Genomic DNA, 23,540 nt, shown 5'->3' on the forward strand with positions numbered 1-23,540 from the left:
GAAAGGCTAACCTTGCCATAGTGGAGGACTTGTCAGCCACCTTGTAGAGTTCTTGAGGTATAATCTCATGAACTTCCACCTCTTCTCCAATCATGATGCTATGGATCATGATGGCCCGGTCTATAGTAACTTCAGACCGGTTGCTAGTGGGAATGATTGAGCATTGAATGAACTCCAACCATCCTCTAGCTACAGGCTTGAGGTCCAATCTTCTTAGTTGAACCGGCTTGCCTTTGGAGTCAATCTTCCATTGAGCTCCTTCTACACATATGTCCATAAGGACTTGGTCCAACCTTTGATCAAAGTTGACTCTCCTTGTGTAGGGGCGTGCGTTCTCTTCCATTTTTGGCAAGTTGAACGCCAACCTCACATTTTCTGGACTAAAATCCAAGTATTTTCCCCGAACCATTGTAACATAGTTCTTTGGATCCGGGTTCTTATTTTGATCATGGTTCTTGGTGATCCATGCATTAGCATAGAACTCTTGAACCATTAGGATGCCGACTTGTTGGATGGGATTTATTAAAACTTCCCAACCTCTTCTTTGAATTTCATGTCGGATCTCTGGATACTCATTTCTTTTGAGTTTGAAAGGGACCTCAGGGATCACCTTCTTCTTGGCCACAACATCATAGAAGTGGTCTTGATGGGCTTTGGAGATGAACCTTTCCATCTCCCATGACTCGGATGTGGAAGCTTTTATCTTCCCTTTCCCCTTTCTAGAGGATTCTCCGGTCTTAGGTGCCATAAATGGTAATGGAAAACAAAAAGCTTATGCTTTTACCACACCAAACTTAGAATTTTGCTCGCCCTCGAGCAATAAAAGAAAGAATAGATGAAGAAGAAGAAGAAATAGAGGAGAGGGAGAGTGGGAAGTGTTTCGGCCAAGAAGGGTGTAGAGGGGTGTGTTGTGTGAATTTGATGAAGAATGGAGGGCTTTATATAGGGAAGGTAGGGGGGAAAGGTTTCGGCCATATTGGTGGGTTTTGGTGGGAAATTGATTTTGAATTTTGAAGGTAGGTGGAGTTTATGAGGTAGGTTTACGGGGAAGAGTGGATGGATGTGAGTGGTGAAGAGGTGATGGGGAAGAGAGATTGAGGTGATTGGTGAAGGGTTTTTGGGGAAGAGTGTTTATGGGGTTGTGTGAAAGAGAGTGGTGAGAAGAAGTGAGTGGAGGTAGGTGGGGATCCTGTGGGGTCCACAAATCCTGAGGTGATCCTGTGGGGTCCACAGATCCTGAGATGATCCTGTGGAATCCACAGATCCTGAGGTGTCAAGGCATTTACATTCCTGCACCAATTTAGGCATGCAAAATGCCCTTGCACACAACTCTGGGCGTTCAGCGCCAGGTTGGTGCCCATTTTGGGCGTTCAATGCCTATTTACTAGCCATTTCTGGCGTTGAACGCCAGAACCATGCTTGTTCTGGGCGTTCAGCGCCAGAACCATGCTCTGTTCTGGCGTTGAACGCCAGGCAGATCCTCCTCCAGGGTGTGATTTTTCTTCTGCTGTTTTTGATTCCGTTTTCAATTTTTATATTTATTTTGTGACTCCACATGATCATGAACCTACAAAGACATATAACTAAGGAAAAATAGAGTTAGATAAATAAAAATTGGGTTGCCTCCCAACAAGCGCTTCTTTAATATCAATAGCTTGACAGTGGGCTCTCATGGAGCCTCACAGATGTTCAGAGCATTGTTGAGACTCTCCAACACCAAACTTAGAGTTTGGATATCGGAGTTCAACACCAAACTTAGAGTTTAGTTGTGGCCTCCCAACACCAAACTTAGAGTTTGACTGTGGGGGCTTGGGTTGACTCTACTTTGAGAGAAGCTTTTCATGCTTCCTCTCCATGGTTGCAGAGGGAGATCCTTGAGTTTTATATACAAGGGAGTCCTCATTCCATTGAAGGACTAGTTCACCTCTGTCAACATCAATCACAGCTCTTGCTGTGTCTAGGAAAGGTCTTCCTAAGATGATGGATTCATCCTCTTCCTTTCCAGTATCCAGGACTATGAAATCAGCAGGGATGTAAAGGCCTTCAACCTTTACTAACACGTCCTCTACTTGTCCATATGCCTGTTTTCTTGAATTGTCTGCCATCTCTAATGAGATTTTAGCAGCTTGCACCCCATAGATTCCCAGTTTCTCTATTACAGAGAGGGCCATGAGGTTTATTCCTGAACCAAGGTCACACAGGGCCTTAAAGATCATGGTGCCTATGGTACAAGGTATTATGAACTTTCCAGGATCCTATCTCTTCTGAGGCAATGTCAGTTGATCCAGATCACTTAGTTCATTGATGAACAAGGGAAGTTTAACTTCCCAAGTATCAATGCCAAATAATTTGGCATTCAGCTTCATGATTGCACCAAGAAACTTGGCTGTTTGCTGTTCAGTAACATCCTCATTCTCTTCAGAAGAGGAATACTCATCAGAGCTCATGAATGGCATAAGGATGTTCAATGGAATCTCTATGGTCTCTAGATGAGTCTCAGATTCCTTTGGTTCCTCAGAGGGAAGCTCCTTATTGATCACTGGACGTCCTAGGAGGTCTTCCTCCTTGGGATTCACGTCCTCCTCTCCCTCATTGGGTTCGACCATTTTGGTTATGTCAATGGCCTTGCACTCTCCTTTGGGATTTTCTTCTGTATTGCTTGGGAGAGTGCTAGGAGGGATTTCAGTGATCCTTTTACTCAGCTGGCCCACTTGTGCTTCCAAATTTCTAATGGAAGACCTTGTTTCATTCATGAAACTTACAGTGGCCTTGGATAGATCAGAGACTAAGTTTGCTAAGCTAGATGGATTCTGCTCAGAATTATCTGTCTGTTGCTGAGTGGATGATGGAAAAGGCTTGCTATTGCTAAACCTGTTTCTTCCACCATTATTAAAGCCTTGTTGAGGCTTTTGATCCTTCCATGAGAAATTTGGATGATTTCTCCATGATGAGTTATAGGTGTTTCCATAAGGTTCACCTAAGTAATTCACCTCTGCTATTGCAGGGTTCTCAGGATCATAAGCTTCTTCTTCAGAAGATGCTTCTTGAGTACTGTTGGGTGCAGCTTGCAATCCATTCAGACTCTAAGAAATCATATTGACTTGCTGAGTCAATATTTTATTCTGAGCCAATATGGCATTAAGAGTATCAATTTCAAGAACTCCCTTCTTCATAGGCGTCCCATTATTCACAGGATTCCTTTCAGAAGTGTACATGAACTGGTTATTTGCAACCATGTCAATGAGTTCCTGAGCTTCTGCAGGCGTTTTCTTTAGGTGAATGGATCCACCTGCAGAGGTATCCAATGACATCTTAGATAACTCAGACAGACCATCATAGAATATATCCAGGATGGTCCATTCTGAAAGCATGTCAGAAGGACACTTTTTGGTCAACTGTTTGTATCTTTCCCAAGCTTCATAGAGGGATTCACCTTCCTTCTGTCTGAAGGTCTGAACATCCACTCTAAGCTTGCTCAGCTTTTGAGGAGGAAAGAACTTGGCTAAGAAAGTCGTGACCAGCTTATCCCAAGAGTTCAGGCTGTCTCTGGGTTGAGAGTCCAACCAGATTCTAGCTCTGTCTCTTACAGCAAAATGGAAAAGCATGAGCCTGTAGACTTCAGGATCTACTCCATTAATCTTAACAGTATCACATATCTGCAAGAATTTAGTTAAGAACTGAAAAGGATCTTCAGATGGAAGTCCATGAAACTTGCAGTCCTGCTGTATTAGAGAAACTAATTGAGGTTTCAGCTCAAAGTTGTTTGCTCCAATGGCAGGAATAGAGATGCTTCTTCCATGTAAATTGGAATTAGGTGCAGTAAAGTTACCAAGCATTCTCCTTGCATTATTATTATTTTCGGCTGCCATCTCCTCTTCCTGTTCGAAAATTTCTGACATGTGCTTGCTGGATAGTTGTAATTTAGCTTCTCTTAGTTTCCTCTTCAGAGTCCTTTCAGGTTCTGGATCTGCTTCAACAAGAATATTCTTGTCCTTGCTCCTGCTCATATCACAAAGAAGAGGGCACAGAAAAAATAATAATAATAATATAGATCCTTTATACCACAGTATAGAGGTCCTTGTGTTAGTAGAAGAAAAGAAGAAGAAAATCTGAACTCAGAGAGAGAGAGAGGGTTCGGATTTTTGGTGGTGTGAGGAAGAGATGTTAGTAGATAAATAAATAAATAGAAGGAGATAAGAGAGAAGGAATTTTCGAAAATAATTTTTGAAAAAGACTTAGTGATTTTTGACATTAGTTTTTGAAAAATGTTAGTAATTTTCGAAACTTAAGATTTAAAAATTGAAATAATTAGTTAATTAAAAAGAAATTTTGAAAAAGGGGGAGATATTTTCGAAAATTAGAGAGAGAGAGTTATTTAGGTAGTTTTGAAAAAGATAAGAAACAAACAAAAAGTTAGTTAGTTAGTTGAAACAAATTTTGAAAAGATAAGAAGTTAGGAAGTTAGAGAAGATATTTTGAAATCAATTTTTGAAAAAGATAAGATAAGAAGATATTTTTGAAAAGATATGATTGAAATTAATTTTGAGAAAGATTTGATTTTTAAAATCACAATTAATGACTTGATTCACAAGAAATCACAAGATATGATTCTAGAACATAAAGTTTGAACCTTTCTTAACAAGCAAGTAACAAACTTGAAATTTTTGAATCAAAACATTAATTGGTGATGTTATTTTCGAAAATTTGATATAAAAATTAAGAAAAAGATTTTTGAAAAATATTTTTGGAATTTTCGAAAATAACTAAGAAATTTGAAAAAGATTTGATTTTTGAAAAAGATTTTGAAAAAGATGAGATTTTTAAATTGAAAATTTGATTTGACTCATAAAAACAACTAGATTTTAAAAAATTTTTGAAAAAGTCAAATCTAATTTTCGAAATTTTAAGAGACAAAAAAGGGAAAGATATTTTTTTGATTTTTGAAATTTTTTTATGAGAGAGAAAAACAAGAAAAATGATGCAATGCATGAGAATTTTAGATCAAAACATGTGATGCATGCAAGAATGCTATGAATGTCAAGATGAACACCAAGAACACTATGAAGATCATGATGAACACCAAGAACATATTTTTGAAAAATTTTTAATGCAAGGAAAACATGCAAGACACCAAACTTAGAATTCTTTAATGCTTAGACACTTAGAATTCAAGAATGCATATGAAAAACAAGAAAAGACACAAAACATGCAAATGCAAAGATCAACTAAGAAGACTTACCAAGAACAACTTGAAGATCATGAAGAACACTATGAATGCATGAGAATTTTCGAAAAATGCAAGATGCACATGCAATTGACACCAAACTTATAACATGACTCAAGACTCAAACAAGAAACACAAAATATTTTTTTGATTTTTATGATTTTCTAATTTTTTTGGATTTTTATTTTATATTTTTTCGAAAATTATTTAGAAAGAAAGAAAAATAAGGATTCCAAAATTTTTAATATGAATTCCAGGAATCTTGCATTCTTAATTTAGAGCTCCAGTCCAGGAATTAGACATGGCTCACTAGCCAGCCAAGCTTTCAATGAAAGCTCCGATCCAAAACACTAGACATGGCCAATGGCCAACCAAGCTTCAGCATGTAATTCAGACATGACATGCTTGACATACCCTATAGTCGTATAACAGCTGATGGTTGGAAGCCTCAGTCCAAACGAATTTAGACATGGCTTTACAGCCAGCCAGGCTTCACATGCTTCATGAAACACTAGAATTCATTCTTAAAAATTTTGAATAAAATATATTTTTTTTTGAAAACATTTTTATTTTTTTTCGAAAACAGATGAGAAAATTTTGAAATATTTTTGAAAAATTTTTGAAAAGAAAACAAAAAGAAAAATTACCTAATCTGAGCAACAAGATGAACCGTCAGTTGTCCAAACTCGAACAATCCCCGGCAACGGCGCCAAAAACTTGGTGCTGTGGCCGGATCAAACTTGGCACTGATGCTACCGGACCAAAAGCTTGCCGAAAACTCGAACAATCCCCGGCAACAGCGCCAAAAACTTGGTGCGCAGAAATTGTGATTACACTTTGATTATGTGAAATTCATCGCTCTTTCTTTCCCTGGTAATGGCGCCAAAAACATGATGCCAATACCATGGTTCACAACTTCGCACAACTAACCAGCAAGTGCACTGGGTCGTCCAAGTAATACCTTACGTGAGTAAGGGTCGAATCCCACAGAGATTGTTGGTATGAAGCAAGCTATGGTCACCTTGTAAATCTCAGTCAGGCGGATATCAAATGGTTATGGAGTTTTCAAAAATAATATAATAAAATAGGGATAGAAATACTTATGTAAATCATTGGTGAGAATTTCAGATAAGCGAATGGAGATGCTTTCGTTCCTCTGAACCTCTGCTTTCCTGCTGTCTTCATCCAATCAGTCTTACTCCTTTCCATGGCTGGCTTTATGTGATACATCACCATTGTCAAAGGCTACTTTCGATCTTCTCTCGGGAAAATGATCCAAATGCCCTGTCACGGCACGGCTAATCATCTGGAGGCATCACCCTTGTCAATGGCTTCATCTTATCCTCTCAGTGAAAATGGTCAACGTACCCTGTCACGGCACGGCTATTCATCTGTCGGTTCTCGATCATGCTGGAATAGGATTTACTATCCTTTTGCGTCTGTCACTAACACCCAGACAAGGTTTAGACTTTCCGAATTCTCTTGAATGCCGCCATCATTCTAGCTTACACCACGAAGATTCTGATTAAGAGATCTAAGAGATACTCATTCAATCTAATGTAGAACGGAAGTGGTTGTCAGGCACGCGTTCATAGGGAATGATGATGATTGTCACGTTCATCACATTCAGGTTGAAGTGCGAATGAATATCTTAGAAGCGAAATAAGATGAATTGAATAGAAAACAGTAGTACTTTGCATTAATCTTTTAGGAACAGCAGAGCTCCACACCTTAATCTATGGAGTGTAGAAACTCTACCGTTTGAAAATACATAAGTGAAGGTCTAGGCATGGCCGAGAGGCCAGCCCTCAAACGTGATCTAAGATAGCATACAACTCATCAAAGATGTCTAATACAATAGTAAAAGGTCCTATTTATAATAAACTAGCTACTAGGGTTTACAGAAGTAAGTAATTGATGCATAAATCCACTTCCGGGGCCCACTTGGTGTGTGCTTGGGCTGAGCTTGAGTTTTGCATGTGTAGAGGTCCTTCTTGGAGTTGAACGCCAGCTTTTGTGCCAGTTTGGGCGTTCAACTCTGGTTTTGGCTCCTTTTCTGGCGCTGGACGCCAGATTTGGGTAGAAAGCTGGCGTTGAACGCCAGTTTACATCGTCTATTCTTGACCAAAGTATGGACTATTATATATTGCTGGAAAGCCCTGGATGTCTACTTTCCAACGCAGTTGGAAGCGCGCCATTTCGAGTTCTGTAGCTCCAGAAAATCCACTTTGAGTGTCGGGAGGTTAGAATCCAACAGCATCAGCAGTCCTTCTTCAACCTCTGAATCTGATTTCTGCTCAAGTCCCTCAATTTCAGCCAGAAAATACCTGAAATCACAGAATAACACAAAAACTCATAGTAAAGTCCAGAAATGTGAATTTAACATAAAAACTAATGAAAACATCCCTAAAAGTAACTAGATCCTACTAAAAACATACTAAAAACAATGCCAAAAAGCGTATAAATTATCCGCTCATCACTAACCTTCCAAAGTGGAGGTTTTGTCAGCTACTTTGTAGAGTTCTAGAGATATGACCTCATGAACTTCTACTTCTTCTCCAATCATGATGCTATGGATCATGATAGCCCGATCTATAGTCACTTCAGATCGATTGCTAGTAGGAATGATGGAGCGTTGGATGAATTCCAACCATCCTCTAGTCATGAGTTTGAGGTCAAGCCTTCTTAGTTGAACCGGCTTGCCTCTTGAGTCTCTTTTCCACTGAGCTCCTTCCACACATATGTCCATGACGACTTGGTCCAACCTTTGATCAAAATTGACCTTCTAGTGTAGGGGCATGCATCTCCTTGCATCATTGGCAAGTTGAATGCCAACCTTACATTTTCCGGACTGAAATCTAAGTAATTCTCCCGAACCATTGTAAGCCAATTCTTTGGGTTCGGATTCACACTTTGATCATGGTTTTTGGTGACCCATGCATTAGCATAGAACTCTTGAACCATTAAGATTCCGACTTGTTTAATGGGGTTGGTGAGAACTTCCCAACCTCTTTTTCGAATCTCATGTCGGATCTCCAGATACTCATTCCTTTTGAGGGCATCTGATGAGCGGATAATTTATACGCTTTTTGACATTGTTTTTAGTATGTTTTTAGTAGGATCTAGTTACTTTTAGGGATGTTTTCATTAGTTTTTATGTAAAATTCACATTTCTGGACTTTACTATGAGTTTGTGTGTTTTTCTGTGATTTCAGGTATTTTCTGGCTGAAATTGAGGGACTTGAGCAAAAATCAGATTCAGAGGTTGAAGAAGGACTGCTGATGCTGTTGGATTCTGACCTCCCTGCACTCAAAGTGGCTTTTCTGGAGCTATAGAACTCGAAATGGCGCGCTTCAAATTGGGTTAAAAAGTAGACATCCAGGGCTTTCCAGCAATATATAATAGTCCATACTTTGGCTAAGAATAGACGACGTAAAATGGCGTTCAACGCCAGCCTTCTACCCAAACCTGGCGTCCAGCGCCAGAAAAGGAGCCAAAACCAGAGTTGAACGCCCAAACTGGCACAAAAACTGGCGTTCAACTCCAAGAAGGAACTCTACACGTGCAACACTCAGGCTCAGCCCAAACACACACCAAGTGGGCCCAGGAAGTGGATTTATGCATCAATTACTTACTCATGTAAACCCTAGTAGCTAGTTTATTATAAATAGGACCTTTTACTATTGTATTAGGCATCTTTGATCAGTTGTATGCTATCTTAGATCACGTTTTAGGGGGCTGGCCATCTCGACCATGCCTGGACCTCTCACTTATGTATTTTCAACGGTAGAGTTTCTACACTCCATAGATTAAGGTGTGGAGCTCTGCTGTTCCTCAAAGATCAATGCAAAGTACTACTGTTTTCTATTCAATTCATCTTATTTCACTTCTAAGATATCCATTCGCACCCAAGAACGTGATGAAGGTGATGATTATGTGTGACGCTCATCATCCTTCTCCCTTATGAACGCGTGCCTGACAAACACTTCTGTTCTACATGAAATAAGCTAGAATGAATATCTCTTAGATCTCCTAACCAGAATCTTCGTGGCGTAAGCTAGAATGATGGCGGCATTCAAGAGAATCCGGAAAGTCTAAACCTTGTCTGTGGTATTCCAAGTAGGATTCAATGAATGGATGACTGTGACGAGCTCCAAACTCGCGATTGCAGGGCGTTAGTGACAGACGCAAAAGGATAGTAAATCCTATTCCAGCATGATCGAGAACCGACAGATGAATAGTCGTGCCGTGACAGGGTGCGTGAGCATATTATTCACTGAGAGGATAAGATGAAGCCATTGACAAGGGTGATGCCTCCAGACGATTAGCCGTGCCGTGACAGGGCATTGGATCTTTTTCCCGAGAGATGACCGAAAATAGCCATTGACAGTGGTGATGTATCACATAAAGTCAGCCATGGAAAGGAGTAAGACTAATTGGATGAAGATAGCAGGAAAGCAGAGGTTCAGAGGAACGAAAAGCATCTCCATTCGCTTATCTGAAATTCCTACCAATGATTTACATAAGTATCTCTATCCCTATTTTATTATATAATATTCGAAAACACCATTATCACTTTATATCTGCCTGACTGAGATTTACAAGGTGACCATAGCTTGCTTCATACCAACAATCTCCGTGGGATTCGACCCTTACTCACGTAAGGTATTACTTGGACGACCCAGTGCACTTGCTGGTTAGTTGTATCGAAGTTGTGAACCATGGTATTGGCACCATGCTCTTGGCGCCATTGCCAGGGAAAGAAAGAGCCATTTATTCTACATAATCAAAGCGTAATCACGATTGCGCGTACCAAGTTGCTCACGTTGCCAGGGATTGTTTGAGCCTGGACATCACAATTTCGTGCACCAAGTTTTTGGCACCGTTGCCGGGGATTGTTCTAATAGCAATTACGTGCAACTACAGCGCCAAGTTGATCCGGCAACAGCACCAAGTTTTTGGCACCGTTGCCGGGGATTGTTCGAGTTTGGACAACTGACGGTTCATCTTGTTGCTCAGATTAGGTAATTTTCTTTTCGTTTTGTTTTCAAAAATCTTTCAAAAATATTTTCAAAAATCTCTCATCTGTTTTCGAAAAAAATAAAAATGTTTTCAAAAATTTTATTCAAGATTTTTAAGAATGAATTCTAGTGTTTCATGAAGCATGTGAAGCCTGGCTGGCTGTAAAGCCATGTCTAAATTCTTTTGGACTGAGGCTTCCAAACCATCAGAGGTAAGTTACATACTTGATAAATGATGAGCAGCAATTTGTTATCAAGAGCAATATACTCTGGTGTTACATGCTAAAGCTTGGCTGGCCATTGGCCATGTCTAGTGTTTTGGACTGGAGCTTTCATTGAAAGCTTGGCTGGCTAGTAAGCCATGTCTAATTCCTGGACTGAAGCTTTAGACTAAGAATGCAAGATTCCTGGAATTCATATTAAAAATCTTTGGAATCCTTATTTTCCTTTTTCATATAATTTTCGAAAAAAAAAAGACAAAAAAATTAGAAAATCATAAAAATAAAAAAAAATATTTTTTTGTTTCTTGTTTGAGTCTTGAGTCATATTATAAGTTTGGTGTCAATTGCATGTGCATCTTGTATTTTTCGAAAATTCTCATGCATTCATAGTGTTCTTCATGATCTTCAAGTTGTTCTTGGTAAGTCTTCTTGTTTGATCTTGATGATTTTTTGTTTTGTGTCTTTTATTGTTTTTCATATGCATTCTTGAATTCTTAGTGTCTAAGCATCAAAGAATTCTAAGTTTGGTGTCCTGCATGTTTTCTTTGCATTAAAAGTTTTTCAAAATTGTGTCTATGATGTTCATCTTGGCATTCAAAGTGTTCTTGGTGTTCATCTTGACATTCATAGCATTCTTGCATGCATTCATTGTTTTGATCTAAAAATTTCATGCATTGCATCTTTTTAGTGTTTTTCTCTTGCATCATAAAAATTTAAAAATCAAAAAAATATCTTTCCCTTTTTCTCTCATCATTCGAAAATTTGGATTGACTTTTTCAAAAATTTTTAAAATCAAGTTGTTTCTTATGAGTCAAATCAAATTTTCAATTTGAAAATCTTATCTTTTTCAAAATCTTTTTCAAAAATCAAATCTTTTTCAAAATTTTTGGTTATTTTCGAAAATTCCAAAAATATTTTTCAAAAATCTTTTTCTTATTTTTATATCAAATTTTCGAAAATAACAATAACAATTAATGTTTTGATTAAAAAATTTCAAAGTTTGTTACTTACTTGTTAAGAAAGATTCAAACTTTAAGTTCTAGAATCATATCTTGTGATTTCTTGTGAATCAAGTCATTAATTGTGATTTTAAAAATCAAATCTTTTTCAAAAACTAATTTCTATCATATCTTTTCAAAAATATCTTCTTATCTTATCTTTTTCAAAATTTGATTTCAAAATATCTTTTCTAACTTCCTAACTTCTTATCTTTTCAAAATTTGTTTCAACTAACTAACTAACTTTTTGTTTGTTTCTTAACTTTTTCAAAACTACCTAACTAACTCTCTCTCTCTAATTTTCGAAAATATCTTCCCTCTTTTTCAAAAATTTCTTTTTAATTAACTAATTATTCTTATTTTTATTTTTAATTTTAAAAATTTTTTTCGAAAAATTACTAACATTTTTCAAAAAAACTATTTTCGAAAATCACTAACTCTTTTTCAAAAATTATTTTCGAAAATTATCCCTCCCCCATCTTATTCTATTTATTCATCTACTAACATCTCTTCCTCACATCATCACCAAATTCGAACCCCCTCTTCTATCTGTGTTCGAATTTCTTCTTCTTTTCTTCTACTAACAATAAGGAACCTCTTTACTGTGACATAGAGGATTCCTCTTCTTTTCTTTTTCTCTCCTCTTTCTTATGAGCAGGGACAGAGAAAAAGGCATTCTTGTTGAAGCTGATCCAGAACCTGAAAGGACTCTGAAGAGAAAATTAAGAGAAGCTAAATTACAACAATCCAGAGACAACTTGATTGAAAATTTCGAACAAGTAAAGGAGATGGCAGCCGAACCCAACAACAATGCAAGGAGAATGCTTGGTGACTTCACTGCACCTAATTCCAATTTACATGGAAGAAGCATCTCCATTCCTGCCATTGGAGCAAACAACTTTGAGCTGAAACCTCAGTTAGTTTCTCTAATGCAGCAGAACTGCAAGTTTCATGGACTTCCATCTGAAGATCCTTTTCAGTTCTTAACTGAATTCTTGCAGATATGTGATACTGTTAAGACTAATGGAGTAGATCCTGAAGTCTACAGGCTTATGCTTTTCCCTTTTGCTATAAGAGACAGAGCTAGAATATGGTTGGATTCTCAACCCAAAGACAGCCTGAACTCTTGGGATAAGCTGGTCACGGCTTTCTTAGCCAAGTACTTTCCTCCTCAAAAGCTGAGCAAGCTTAGAGCTGATGTTCAAACCTTCAGACAGAAAGAAGGTGAATCCCTCTATGAAGCTTGGGAAAGATACAAACAGTTGACCAAAAAGTGTCCTTCTGACATGCTTTCAGAATGGACCATCCTGGATATATTCTATGATGGTTTATCTGAGCTATCAAAAATGTCACTGGACACTTCTGCAGGTGGATCCATTCACCTAAAGAAAACGCCTGCAGAAGCTCAAGAACTCGTTGACATGGTTGCTAATAACCAGCTCATGTACACTTCTGGAAGGAATCCTGTGAGTAATGGGACGCCTATGAAGAAGGGAGTTCTTGAAGTTGATACTCTGAATGCCATATTGGCTCAGAATAAAATATTGGCTCAGCAAGTCAATATGATCTCTCAGATTCTGCATGGAATGCAAGCTGCATCCAACAGTACTCAAGAGGCTTCTTATAAAGAAGAAGCTTATGATCCTGAGAACCCTGCAATAGTAGAGGTGAATTACTTAGGTGAACCTTATGGAAACACCTATAACTCATCATGGAGAAATCATCCAAATTTCTCATGGAAGGATCAAAAGCCTCAACAAGGCTTTAATAATGGTGGAAGAAACAGGTTTAACAATAATAAACCTTTTCCATCATCCACTCAGCAACAGACAGAGAACTCTGAACAAAACACTTCTAATTTGGCAAACTTAGTCTCTGATCTGTCTAAGGCCACTGTAACTTTCATGAATGAAACAAGGTCTTCCATTAGAAATTTGGAAGCACAAGTGGGCCAGCTGAGTAAAAGGATCACTGAAATCCCTCACAGTACTCTCCCAAGCAATACAGAAGAGAATCCAAAAGGAGAGTGCAAGACCATTGACATAAGCAAAATGGCCGAACCCAATGAGGGAGTGGAGGATGTGAATCCCAGTGAGGAAGACCTCCTGGGATGTCCAGTGATCAATAAAGAGCTTCCCTCTGAGGAACCAAGGGACTCTGAGGCTCATTTAGAGACCATAGAGATTCCATTGAACCTCCTTATGCCCTTCATGAGCTCTGATGAGTATTCCTCTTCTGAAGAGAATGAGGATGTTACTGAAGAGCAAACTGCCCTGTTTCTTGGTGCAATCATGAAGCTAAATGCCAAATTATTTGGCATTGATACTTGGGAAGTTGAACCTCCCTTGTTCATCAATGAACTAAGTGATCTGGATCAACTGACATTGCCTCAGAAGAGACAGGATCCTGGGAAGTTCATAATACCTTGTACCATAGGCACCATGATCTTTAAGGCTCTGTGTGACCTTGGTTCAGGAATAAACCTCATGTCCCTCTCTGTAATAGAGAAACTGGGAATCTATGGGGTGCAAGCTGCTAAAATCTCACTAGAGATGGCAGACAATTCGAGAAAACAGGCATATGGACAAGTAGAGGACGTATTAGTAAAGGTTGAAGGCCTTTACATCCCCGCTGATTTCATAGTCCTGGATACTGGAAAGGAAAAGGATGAATCCATCATCCTAGGAAGACCTTTCCTGGCCACAGCAAGAGCTGTGATTGATGTTGACAGAGGTGAACTAGTCCTTCAATGGAATGAGGACTCCCTTGTGTTTAAAACTCAAGGATCTCCCTCTACAACCATGGAGAGGAAGCATGAAAAGCTTCTCTCAAAGCAGAGTCAACCCAAGCCCCCACAGTCAAACTCTAAGTTTGGTGTTGGGAGGCCACAACCAAACTCTAAGTTTGGTGTTGAACTCCCATATCCAAACTCTAAGTTTGGTGTTGGAGAGTCTCAACAATGCTCTGAACATCTGTGAGGCTCCATGAGAGCCCACTGTCAAGCTATTGACATTAAAAAAGTGCTTGTAGGGAGGCAACCCAATGTTTATTTATCTAACTCTATTATTCTTGTTTTTCATGTTTTCTTAGGATCATGATCATATGGAGTCACAAAATAAATATAAAAAATTGAAAACGGAATCAAAAACAGCAGAAGAAAAATCACACCCTGGAGGAGCATCTGTCTGGCGTTCAGCGCCAGAACAAAGCATGGTTCTGGCGCTGAACACCCAAAATGGGCAGCTTCTGGGCGCTAAACGCCAGAACAGGCATGGTTCTGGCGTTCAACGCCAGAAATGGCACACAAATGGGCGTTGAACGCCCAAAATGGCCACCAACCTGGCGCTGAACGCCCAGAGTTGTGCGCAAGGGCATTTTACATGCCTAAATTGGTGCAGGGATGTAAATGCCTTGACACCACAGGATCATCTCAGGATCTGTGGACCCCACAGGATCATCTCAGGATCTGTGGACCCCACAGGATCCCCACCTACCTCATCATCTCTCTTTCCATTCATGATCATCCCTTCTGTTTTCCATTGACCACTCACATCCATACACCCACTACCTTCAAAATTCAACATCTCTCTCCCACCCAATCCCACCCATATGGCCGAATACACCCTCCCATCCATCTCCTCCATATTTCTTCTTCTTCTTCTCCTATTCTTTTGTTTATTGCTCGAGGGCGAGCAATATTCTAAGTTTGGTGTGGTAAAAGCATAAGCTTTTTGTTTTTCCATTACCATTGATGGCACCTAAGACCGGGGAATCCTCTAGAAAGGGGAAAGGGAAGACAAAAGCTTCCACATCCGAGTCATGCGAGATGGAAAGGTTCATCTCCAAAGCCCATCAAGACCACTTCTATGATGTTGTGGCCAAGAAGAAGGTGAACCCTGAGGTCCCTTTCAAACTCAAAAGAAATGAGTATCCAGAGATCCGACATGAAATTCAAAGAAGAGGTTGGGAAGTTCTAACAAATCCCATCCAACAAGTCGGCATCCTAATGGTTCAAGAGTTCTATGCTAATGCATGGATCACCAAGAACCATGATCAAAGTAGGAACCCGAATCCAAAGAACTATGTTACAATGGTTCGGGGGAAATACTTAGATTTTAGTCCGGAAAATGTGAGGTTGGCGTTCAACTTGCCAAACATGGAAGAGAACGCACGCCCCTACACAAGGAGAGTCAACTTTGATCAAAGGTTGGACCAAGTCCTTATGGACATATCTGTAGAAGGAGCTCAATGGAAGGTTGACTCCAAAGGCAAGCCGGTTCAACTAAGAAGATTGGACCTCAAGCCTGTAGCTAGAGGATGGTTGGAGTTCACTCAATGCTCAATCATTCCCACTAGCAACCGGTCTGACGTTACTATAGACCGGGCCATCATGATCCATAGCATCATGATTGGAGAAGAGGTGGAAGTTCATGAGATTATACCTCAAGAACTCTACAAGGTGGCTGACAAGTCCTCCACTATGGCAAGGTTAGCCTTCCCTCACCTCATTTGCTATCTATGTTACTCAGCTGGAGCATTCATAGAGGGAGATGTCCTCATTAAAGAGGACAAGCCCATCACTAAGAAAAAGATGGAGCAAGCAAGAGAGCCCAATCATGGAGCTCAAGAGGCGCACGAAGCTCATCACCATGAGATCCCGGAGATGCCTCAAATGCACTTTCCTCCACAAAACTATTGGGAGCAAATCAACACCTCCCTAGGAGAATTGAGTTCCAATATGGGACAACTAAGGGTGGAACATCAAGAGCACTCCATCATGCTTCATGAAATATGAGAAGATCAAAAAGCAATGAGGGAGGAGCAACAAAGACAAGGAAGAGACATAGAAGAGCTCAAGGACATCATTGGTTCCTCAAGAAGGAAACGCCACCATCACTAAGGTGGATTCATTCCTTGCTCTTACTTCTTCTATTTTTTCGTTTTCTATGTCATGTACTTATCTGTGTTTGTGTCTTCATTACATGATCATTAGTAGTAGTAAGTATGTCTTAAAGTTATGAATGTCCTATGAATCTATCACCTCTCTTAAATGAAGAATGTTTTAATTCAAAAGAACAAGAAGTACATGAGTTTCGAATTTATCCTTGAACTTAGCTTAATTATATTGATGTGGTGACAATGCTTCTTGTTTTCTGAATGTATGCTTGAACAGTGCATATGTCTTTTGAAGTTGTTATTTAAGAATGTTAAATATGTTGGCTCTTGAAAGAATGATGACTAGGAGACATGTTATTTGATAATCTGAAAAATCATAAAAATGATTCTTGAAGCAAGAAAAAGCAGCAAAGAACAAAGCTTGCAGAAAAAAAAAAAAGCGAAAAAAAATAGAAAGAAAAAGAAAAAGCAAGCAGAAAAAGCCAATAACCCTTAAAACCAAAAGGCAAGGGCAAATAAAAAGGATCCCAAGGCTTTGAGCATCAGTGGATAGGAGGGCCTAAAGGAATAAAATCCTGGTCTAAGCGGCTAAACCAAGCTGTCCCTAACCATGTGCTTGTGGCGTGTAGGTGTCAAGTGAAAACTTGAGACTGAGCGGTTAAAGTCAAGGTCCAAAGCAAAAAAAAGAGTGTGCTTAAGAACCCTGGACACCTCTAATTGGGGACTTTAGCAAAGCTGAGTCACAATCTGAAAAGGTTCACCCAATTATGTGTCTGTGTGGCATTTATGTATCCGGTGGTAATACTGGAAAACAAAGTGCTTAGGGCCACGGCCAAGACTCATAAAGAAGCTGTGTTCAAGAATCATCATACTGAACTAGGAGAGTCAATAACACTATTCGAAATCTGAAGTTCCTATAGATGCCAATCATTCTGAACCTCAATGGATAAAGTGAGATGCCAAAACTATTCAAGAGGCAAAAAGCTATAAGTCCCGCTCATATGATTGAAGCTATGTTTCATTGATAGTTTGGAATTTATAGTATATTCTCTTCTTTTTATCCTATTTTATTTTCAGTTGCTTGGGGACAAGCAATAATTTAAGTTTGGTGTTGTGATGAGCGGATAATTTATACGCTTTTTGACATTGTTTTTAGTATGTTTTTAGTAGGATCTAGTTAATTTTAGGGATGTTTTCATTAGTTTTTATGTAAAATTCACATTTCTGGACTTTACTATGAGTTTGTGTGTTTTTCTGTGATTTCAGGTATTTTCTGGCTGAAATTGAGGGACTTGAGCAAAAATCAGATTCAGAGGTTGAAGAAGGACTGCTGATGCTGTTGGATTCTGACCTCCCTGCACTCAAAGAGGATTTTCTGGAGCTACAGAATTCGAAATGGCTCGCTTCCAATTGCTTTGGAAAGTAGACATCCAGGGCTTTCCAGCAATATATAATAGTCCATACTTTGGCCAATAATAGATGACGTAAACTGGCGTTCAACGCCAGCCTTCTACCCAAACCTGGCGTCCAGCGCCAGAAAAGGAGCCAAAACCAGAGTTGAACGCCCAAACTGGCACAAAAACTGGCGTTCAACTCCAAGAAGGACCTCTACACGTGCAACACTCAGGCTCAGCCCAAACACACACCAAGTGGGCCCAGGAAGTGGATTTATGCATCAATTACTTACTCATGTAAACCCTAGTAGCTAGTTTATTATAAATAGGACCTTTTACTATTGTATTAGGCATCTTTGATCAGTTGTATGCTATCTTAGATCACGTTTTAGGGGGCTGGCCATCTCGGCCATGCCTGGACCTCTCACTTATGTATTTTCAACGGTAGAGTTTCTACACTCCATAGATTAAGGTGTGGAGCTCTGCTGTTCCTCAAAGATCAATGCAAAGTACTACTGTTTTCTATTCAATTCATCTTATTTCGCTTCTAAGATATCCATTCGCACCCAAGAACGTGATGAAGGTGATGATTATGTGTGACGCTCATCATCCTTCTCCCTTATGAACGCGTTCCTGACAAACACTTCTGTTCTACATGAAATAAGCTAGAATGAATATCTGTTAGATCTCCTAACCAGAATCTTCGTGGCGTAAGCTAGAATGATGGCGGCATTCAAGAGAATCCGGAAAGTCTAAACCTTGTCTGTGGTATTCCGAGTAGGATTCAATGAATGAATGACTGTGACGAGCTCCAAACTCGCGATTGCAGGGCGTTAGTGACAGACGCAAAAGGATAGTAAATCCTATTCCAGCATGATCGAGAACCGACAGATGAATAGCCGTGCCGTGACAGGGTGCGTGAGCATATTATTCACTGAGAGGATAAGATGAAGCCATTGACAAGGGTGATGCCTCCAGACGATTAGCCGTGCCGTGACAGGGCATTGGATCTTTTTCCCGAGAGATAACCGAAAATAGCCATTGACAGTGGTGATGTATCACATAAAGTCAGCCATGGAAAGGAGTAAGACTAATTGGATGAAGATAGCAGGAAAGCAGAGGTTCAGAGGAACGAAAAGCATCTCCATTCGCTTATCTGAAATTCCTACCAATGATTTACATAAGTATCTCTATCCCTATTTTATTATATAATATTCGAAAACACCATTATCACTTTATATCTGCCTGACTGAGATTTACAAGGTGACCATAGCTTGCTTCATACCAACAATCTCCGTGGGATTCGACCCTTACTCACGTAAGGTATTACTTGGACGACTCAGTGCACTTGCTGGTTAGTTGTATCGAAGTTGTGAACCATGGTATTGGCACCATGCTCTTGGCGCCATTGCCAGGGAAAGAAAGAGCCATGAATTCTACATAATCAAAGCGTAATCACGATTGCGCGTACCAAGTTGCTCACGTTGCCAGGGATTGTTTGAGCCTGGACATCACAATTTCGTGCACCAAGTTTTTGGCACCATTGCCGGGGATTGTTCTAATAGCAATTACGTGCAACTACAACGCCAAGTTGATCCGGCAACAGCACCAAGTTTTTGGCGCCGTTGCCGGGGATTGTTCGAGTTTGGACAACTGACGGTTCATCTTGTTGCTCAGATTAGGTAATTTTCTTTTCGTTTTGTTTTCAAAAATCTTTCAAAAATATTTTCAAAAATCTCTCATCTGTTTTCGAAAAAAATAAAAATGTTTTCAAAAATTTTATTCAAGATTTTTAAGAATGAATTCTAGTGTTTCATGAAGCATGTGAAGCCTGGCTGGCTGTAAAGCCATGTCTAAATTCTTTTGGACTGAGGCTTCCAAACCATCAGAGGTAAGTTACATACTTGATAAATGATGAGCAGCAATTTGTTATCAAGAGCAATATACTCTGGTGTTACATGCTAAAGCTTGGCTGGCCATTGGCCATGTCTAGTGTTTTGGACTGGAGCTTTCATTGAAAGCTTGGCTGGCTAGTAAGCCATGTCTAATTCCTGGACTGAAGCTTTAGACTAAGAATGCAAGATTCCTGGAATTCATATTAAAAATCTTTGGAATCCTTATTTTCCTTTTTCATATAATTTTCGAAAAAAAAAAGACAAAAAAATTAGAAAATCATAAAAATAAAAAAAAATATTTTTTTGTTTCTTGTTTGAGTCTTGAGTCATATTATAAGTTTGGTGTCAATTGCATGTGCATCTTGTATTTTTCGAAAATTCTCATGCATTCATAGTGTTCTTCATGATCTTCAAGTTGTTCTTGGTAAGTCTTCTTGTTTGATCTTGATGATTTTTTGTTTTGTGTCTTTTATTGTTTTTCATATGCATTCTTGAATTCTTAGTGTCTAAGCATCAAAGAATTCTAAGTTTGGTGTCCTGCATGTTTTCTTTGCATTAAAAGTTTTTCAAAATTGTGTCTATGATGTTCATCTTGGCATTCAAAGTGTTCTTGGTGTTCATCTTGACATTCATAGCATTCTTGCATGCATTCATTGTTTTGATCTAAAAATTTCATGCATTGCATCTTTTTAGTGTTTTTCTCTTGCATCATAAAAATTTAAAAATCAAAAAAATATCTTTCCCTTTTTCTCTCATCATTCGAAAATTTGGATTGACTTTTTCAAAAATTTTTAAAATCAAGTTGTTTCTTATGAGTCAAATCAAATTTTCAATTTGAAAATCTTATCTTTTTCAAAATCTTTTTCAAAAATCAAATCTTTTTCAAAATTTTTGGTTATTTTCGAAAATTCCAAAAATATTTTTCAAAAATCTTTTTCTTATTTTTATATCAAATTTTCGAAAATAACAATAACAATTAATGTTTTGATTAAAAAATTTCAAAGTTTGTTACTTACTTGTTAAGAAAGATTCAAACTTTAAGTTCTAGAATCATATCTTGTGATTTCTTGTGAATCAAGTCATTAATTGTGATTTTAAAAATCAAATCTTTTTCAAAAACTAATTTCTATCATATCTTTTCAAAAATATCTTCTTATCTTATCTTTTTCAAAATTTGATTTCAAAATATCTTTTCTAACTTCCTAACTTCTTATCTTTTCAAAATTTGTTTCAACTAACTAACTAACTTTTTGTTTGTTTCTTAACTTTTTCAAAACTACCTAACTAACTCTCTCTCTCTAATTTTCGAAAATATCTTCCCTCTTTTTCAAAAATTTCTTTTTAATTAACTAATTATTCTTATTTTTATTTTTAATTTTAAAAATTTTTTTCGAAAAATTACTAACATTTTTCAAAAAAACTATTTTCGAAAATCACTAACTCTTTTTCAAAAATTATTTTCGAAAATTATCCCTCCCCCATCTTATTCTATTTATTCATCTACTAACATCTCTTCCTCACATCATCACCAAATTCGAACCCCCTCTTCTATCTGTGTTCGAATTTCTTCTTCTTTTCTTCTACTAACAATAAGGAACCTCTTTACTGTGACATAGAGGATTCCTCTTCTTTTCTTTTTCTCTCCTCTTTCTTATGAGCAGGGACAGAGAAAAAGGCATTCTTGTTGAAGCTGATCCAGAACCTGAAAGGACTCTGAAGAGAAAATTAAGAGAAGCTAAATTACAACAATCCAGAGACAACTTGATTGAAAATTTCGAACAAGTAAAGGAGATGGCAGCCGAACCCAACAACAATGCAAGGAGAATGCTTGGTGACTTCACTGCACCTAATTCCAATTTACATGGAAGAAGCATCTCCATTCCTGCCATTGGAGCAAACAACTTTGAGCTGAAACCTCAGTTAGTTTCTCTAATGCAGCAGAACTGCAAGTTTCATGGACTTCCATCTGAAGATCCTTTTCAGTTCTTAACTGAATTCTTGCAGATATGTGATACTGTTAAGACTAATGGAGTAGATCCTGAAGTCTACAGGCTTATGCTTTTCCCTTTTGCTATAAGAGACAGAGCTAGAATATGGTTGGATTCTCAACCCAAAGACAGCCTGAACTCTTGGGATAAGCTGGTCACGGCTTTCTTAGCCAAGTACTTTCCTCCTCAAAAGCTGAGCAAGCTTAGAGCTGATGTTCAAACCTTCAGACAGAAAGAAGGTGAATCCCTCTATGAAGCTTGGGAAAGATACAAACAGTTGACCAAAAAGTGTCCTTCTGACATGCTTTCAGAATGGACCATCCTGGATATATTCTATGATGGTTTATCTGAGCTATCAAAAATGTCACTGGACACTTCTGCAGGTGGATCCATTCACCTAAAGAAAACGCCTGCAGAAGCTCAAGAACTCGTTGACATGGTTGCTAATAACCAGTTCATGTACACTTCTGGAAGGAATCCTGTGAGTAATGGGACGCCTATGAAGAAGGGAGTTCTTGAAGTTGATACTCTGAATGCCATATTGGCTCAGAATAAAATATTGGCTCAGCAAGTCAATATGATCTCTCAGATTCTGCATGGAATGCAAGCTGCATCCAACAGTACTCAAGAGGCTTCTTATAAAGAAGAAGCTTATGATCCTGAGAACCCTGCAATAGTAGAGGTGAATTACTTAGGTGAACCTTATGGAAACACCTATAACTCATCATGGAGAAATCATCCAAATTTCTCATGGAAGGATCAAAAGCCTCAACAAGGCTTTAATAATGGTGGAAGAAACAGGTTTAACAATAATAAACCTTTTCCATCATCCACTCAGCAACAGACAGAGAACTCTGAACAAAACACTTCTAATTTCGCAAACTTAGTCTCTGATCTGTCTAAGGCCACTGTAACTTTCATGAATGAAACAAGGTCTTCCATTAGAAATTTGGAAGCACAAGTGGGCCAGCTGAGTAAAAGGATCACTGAAATCCCTCACAGTACTCTCCCAAGCAATACAGAAGAGAATCCAAAAGGAGAGTGCAAGACCATTGACATAAGCAAAATGGCCGAACCCAATGAGGGAGTGGAGGACGTGAATCCCAGTGAGGAAGACCTCCTGGGATGTCCAGTGATCAATAAAGAGCTTCCCTCTGAGGAACCAAGGGACTCTGAGGCTCATTTAGAGACCATAGAGATTCCATTGAACCTCCTTATGCCCTTCATGAGCTCTGATGAGTATTCCTCTTCTGAAGAGAATGAGGATGTTACTGAAGAGCAAACTGCCCTGTTTCTTGGTGCAATCATGAAGCTAAATGCCAAATTATTTGGCATTGATACTTGGGAAGTTGAACCTCCCTTGTTCATCAATGAACTAAGTGATCTGGATCAACTGACATTGCCTCAGAAGAGACAGGATCCTGGGAAGTTCATAATACCTTGTACCATAGGCACCATGATCTTTAAGGCTCTGTGTGACCTTGGTTCAGGAATAAACCTCATGTCCCTCTCTGTAATAGAGAAACTGGGAATCTATGGGGTGCAAGCTGCTAAAATCTCACTAGAGATGGCAGACAATTCGAGAAAACAGGCATATGGACAAGTAGAGGACGTATTAGTAAAGGTTGAAGGCCTTTACATCCCTGCTGATTTCATAGTCCTGGATACTGGAAAGGAAAAGGATGAATCCATCATCCTAGGAAGACCTTTCCTGGCCACAGCAAGAGCTGTGATTGATGTTGACAGAGGTGAACTAGTCCTTCAATGGAATGAGGACTCCCTTGTGTTTAAAACTCAAGGATCTCCCTCTACAACCATGGAGAGGAAGCATGAAAAGCTTCTCTCAAAGCAGAGTCAACCCAAGCCCCCACAGTCAAACTCTAAGTTTGGTGTTGGGAGGCC

The 23,540-nt window shown here is 38.8% G+C and overlaps 3 non-coding genes across 3 annotated transcripts; 1 reads left to right on the forward strand and 2 right to left on the reverse strand.

The window, feature by feature from the left end:
- The first annotated feature begins 3,365 nt into the window (after positions 1 to 3,365).
- On the forward strand, positions 3,366 to 3,473 carry LOC148573905 (small nucleolar RNA R71). Its single transcript, XR_015906112.1, has one exon. It is a non-coding gene; the product is annotated as a small nucleolar RNA R71 (small nucleolar RNA).
- A 9,176-nt stretch (positions 3,474 to 12,649) lies between these two features.
- On the reverse strand, positions 12,650 to 12,757 carry LOC148573906 (small nucleolar RNA R71). Its single transcript, XR_015905682.1, has one exon. It is a non-coding gene; the product is annotated as a small nucleolar RNA R71 (small nucleolar RNA).
- Positions 12,758 to 21,837: 9,080 nt separating this feature from the next.
- Positions 21,838 to 21,945, reverse strand: LOC148573907 (small nucleolar RNA R71). The gene has a single exon (XR_015905683.1). It is a non-coding gene; the product is annotated as a small nucleolar RNA R71 (small nucleolar RNA).
- Between the last annotated feature and the right edge of the window lie 1,595 nt (positions 21,946 to 23,540).

This window comes from Arachis ipaensis, chromosome B2, assembly GCF_059453495.1.
Source record: "Arachis ipaensis isolate K30076 ecotype BB chromosome B2, ASM5945349v1, whole genome shotgun sequence".
In the NCBI taxonomy this organism is placed as follows: Eukaryota; Viridiplantae; Streptophyta; class Magnoliopsida; order Fabales; family Fabaceae; genus Arachis; species Arachis ipaensis.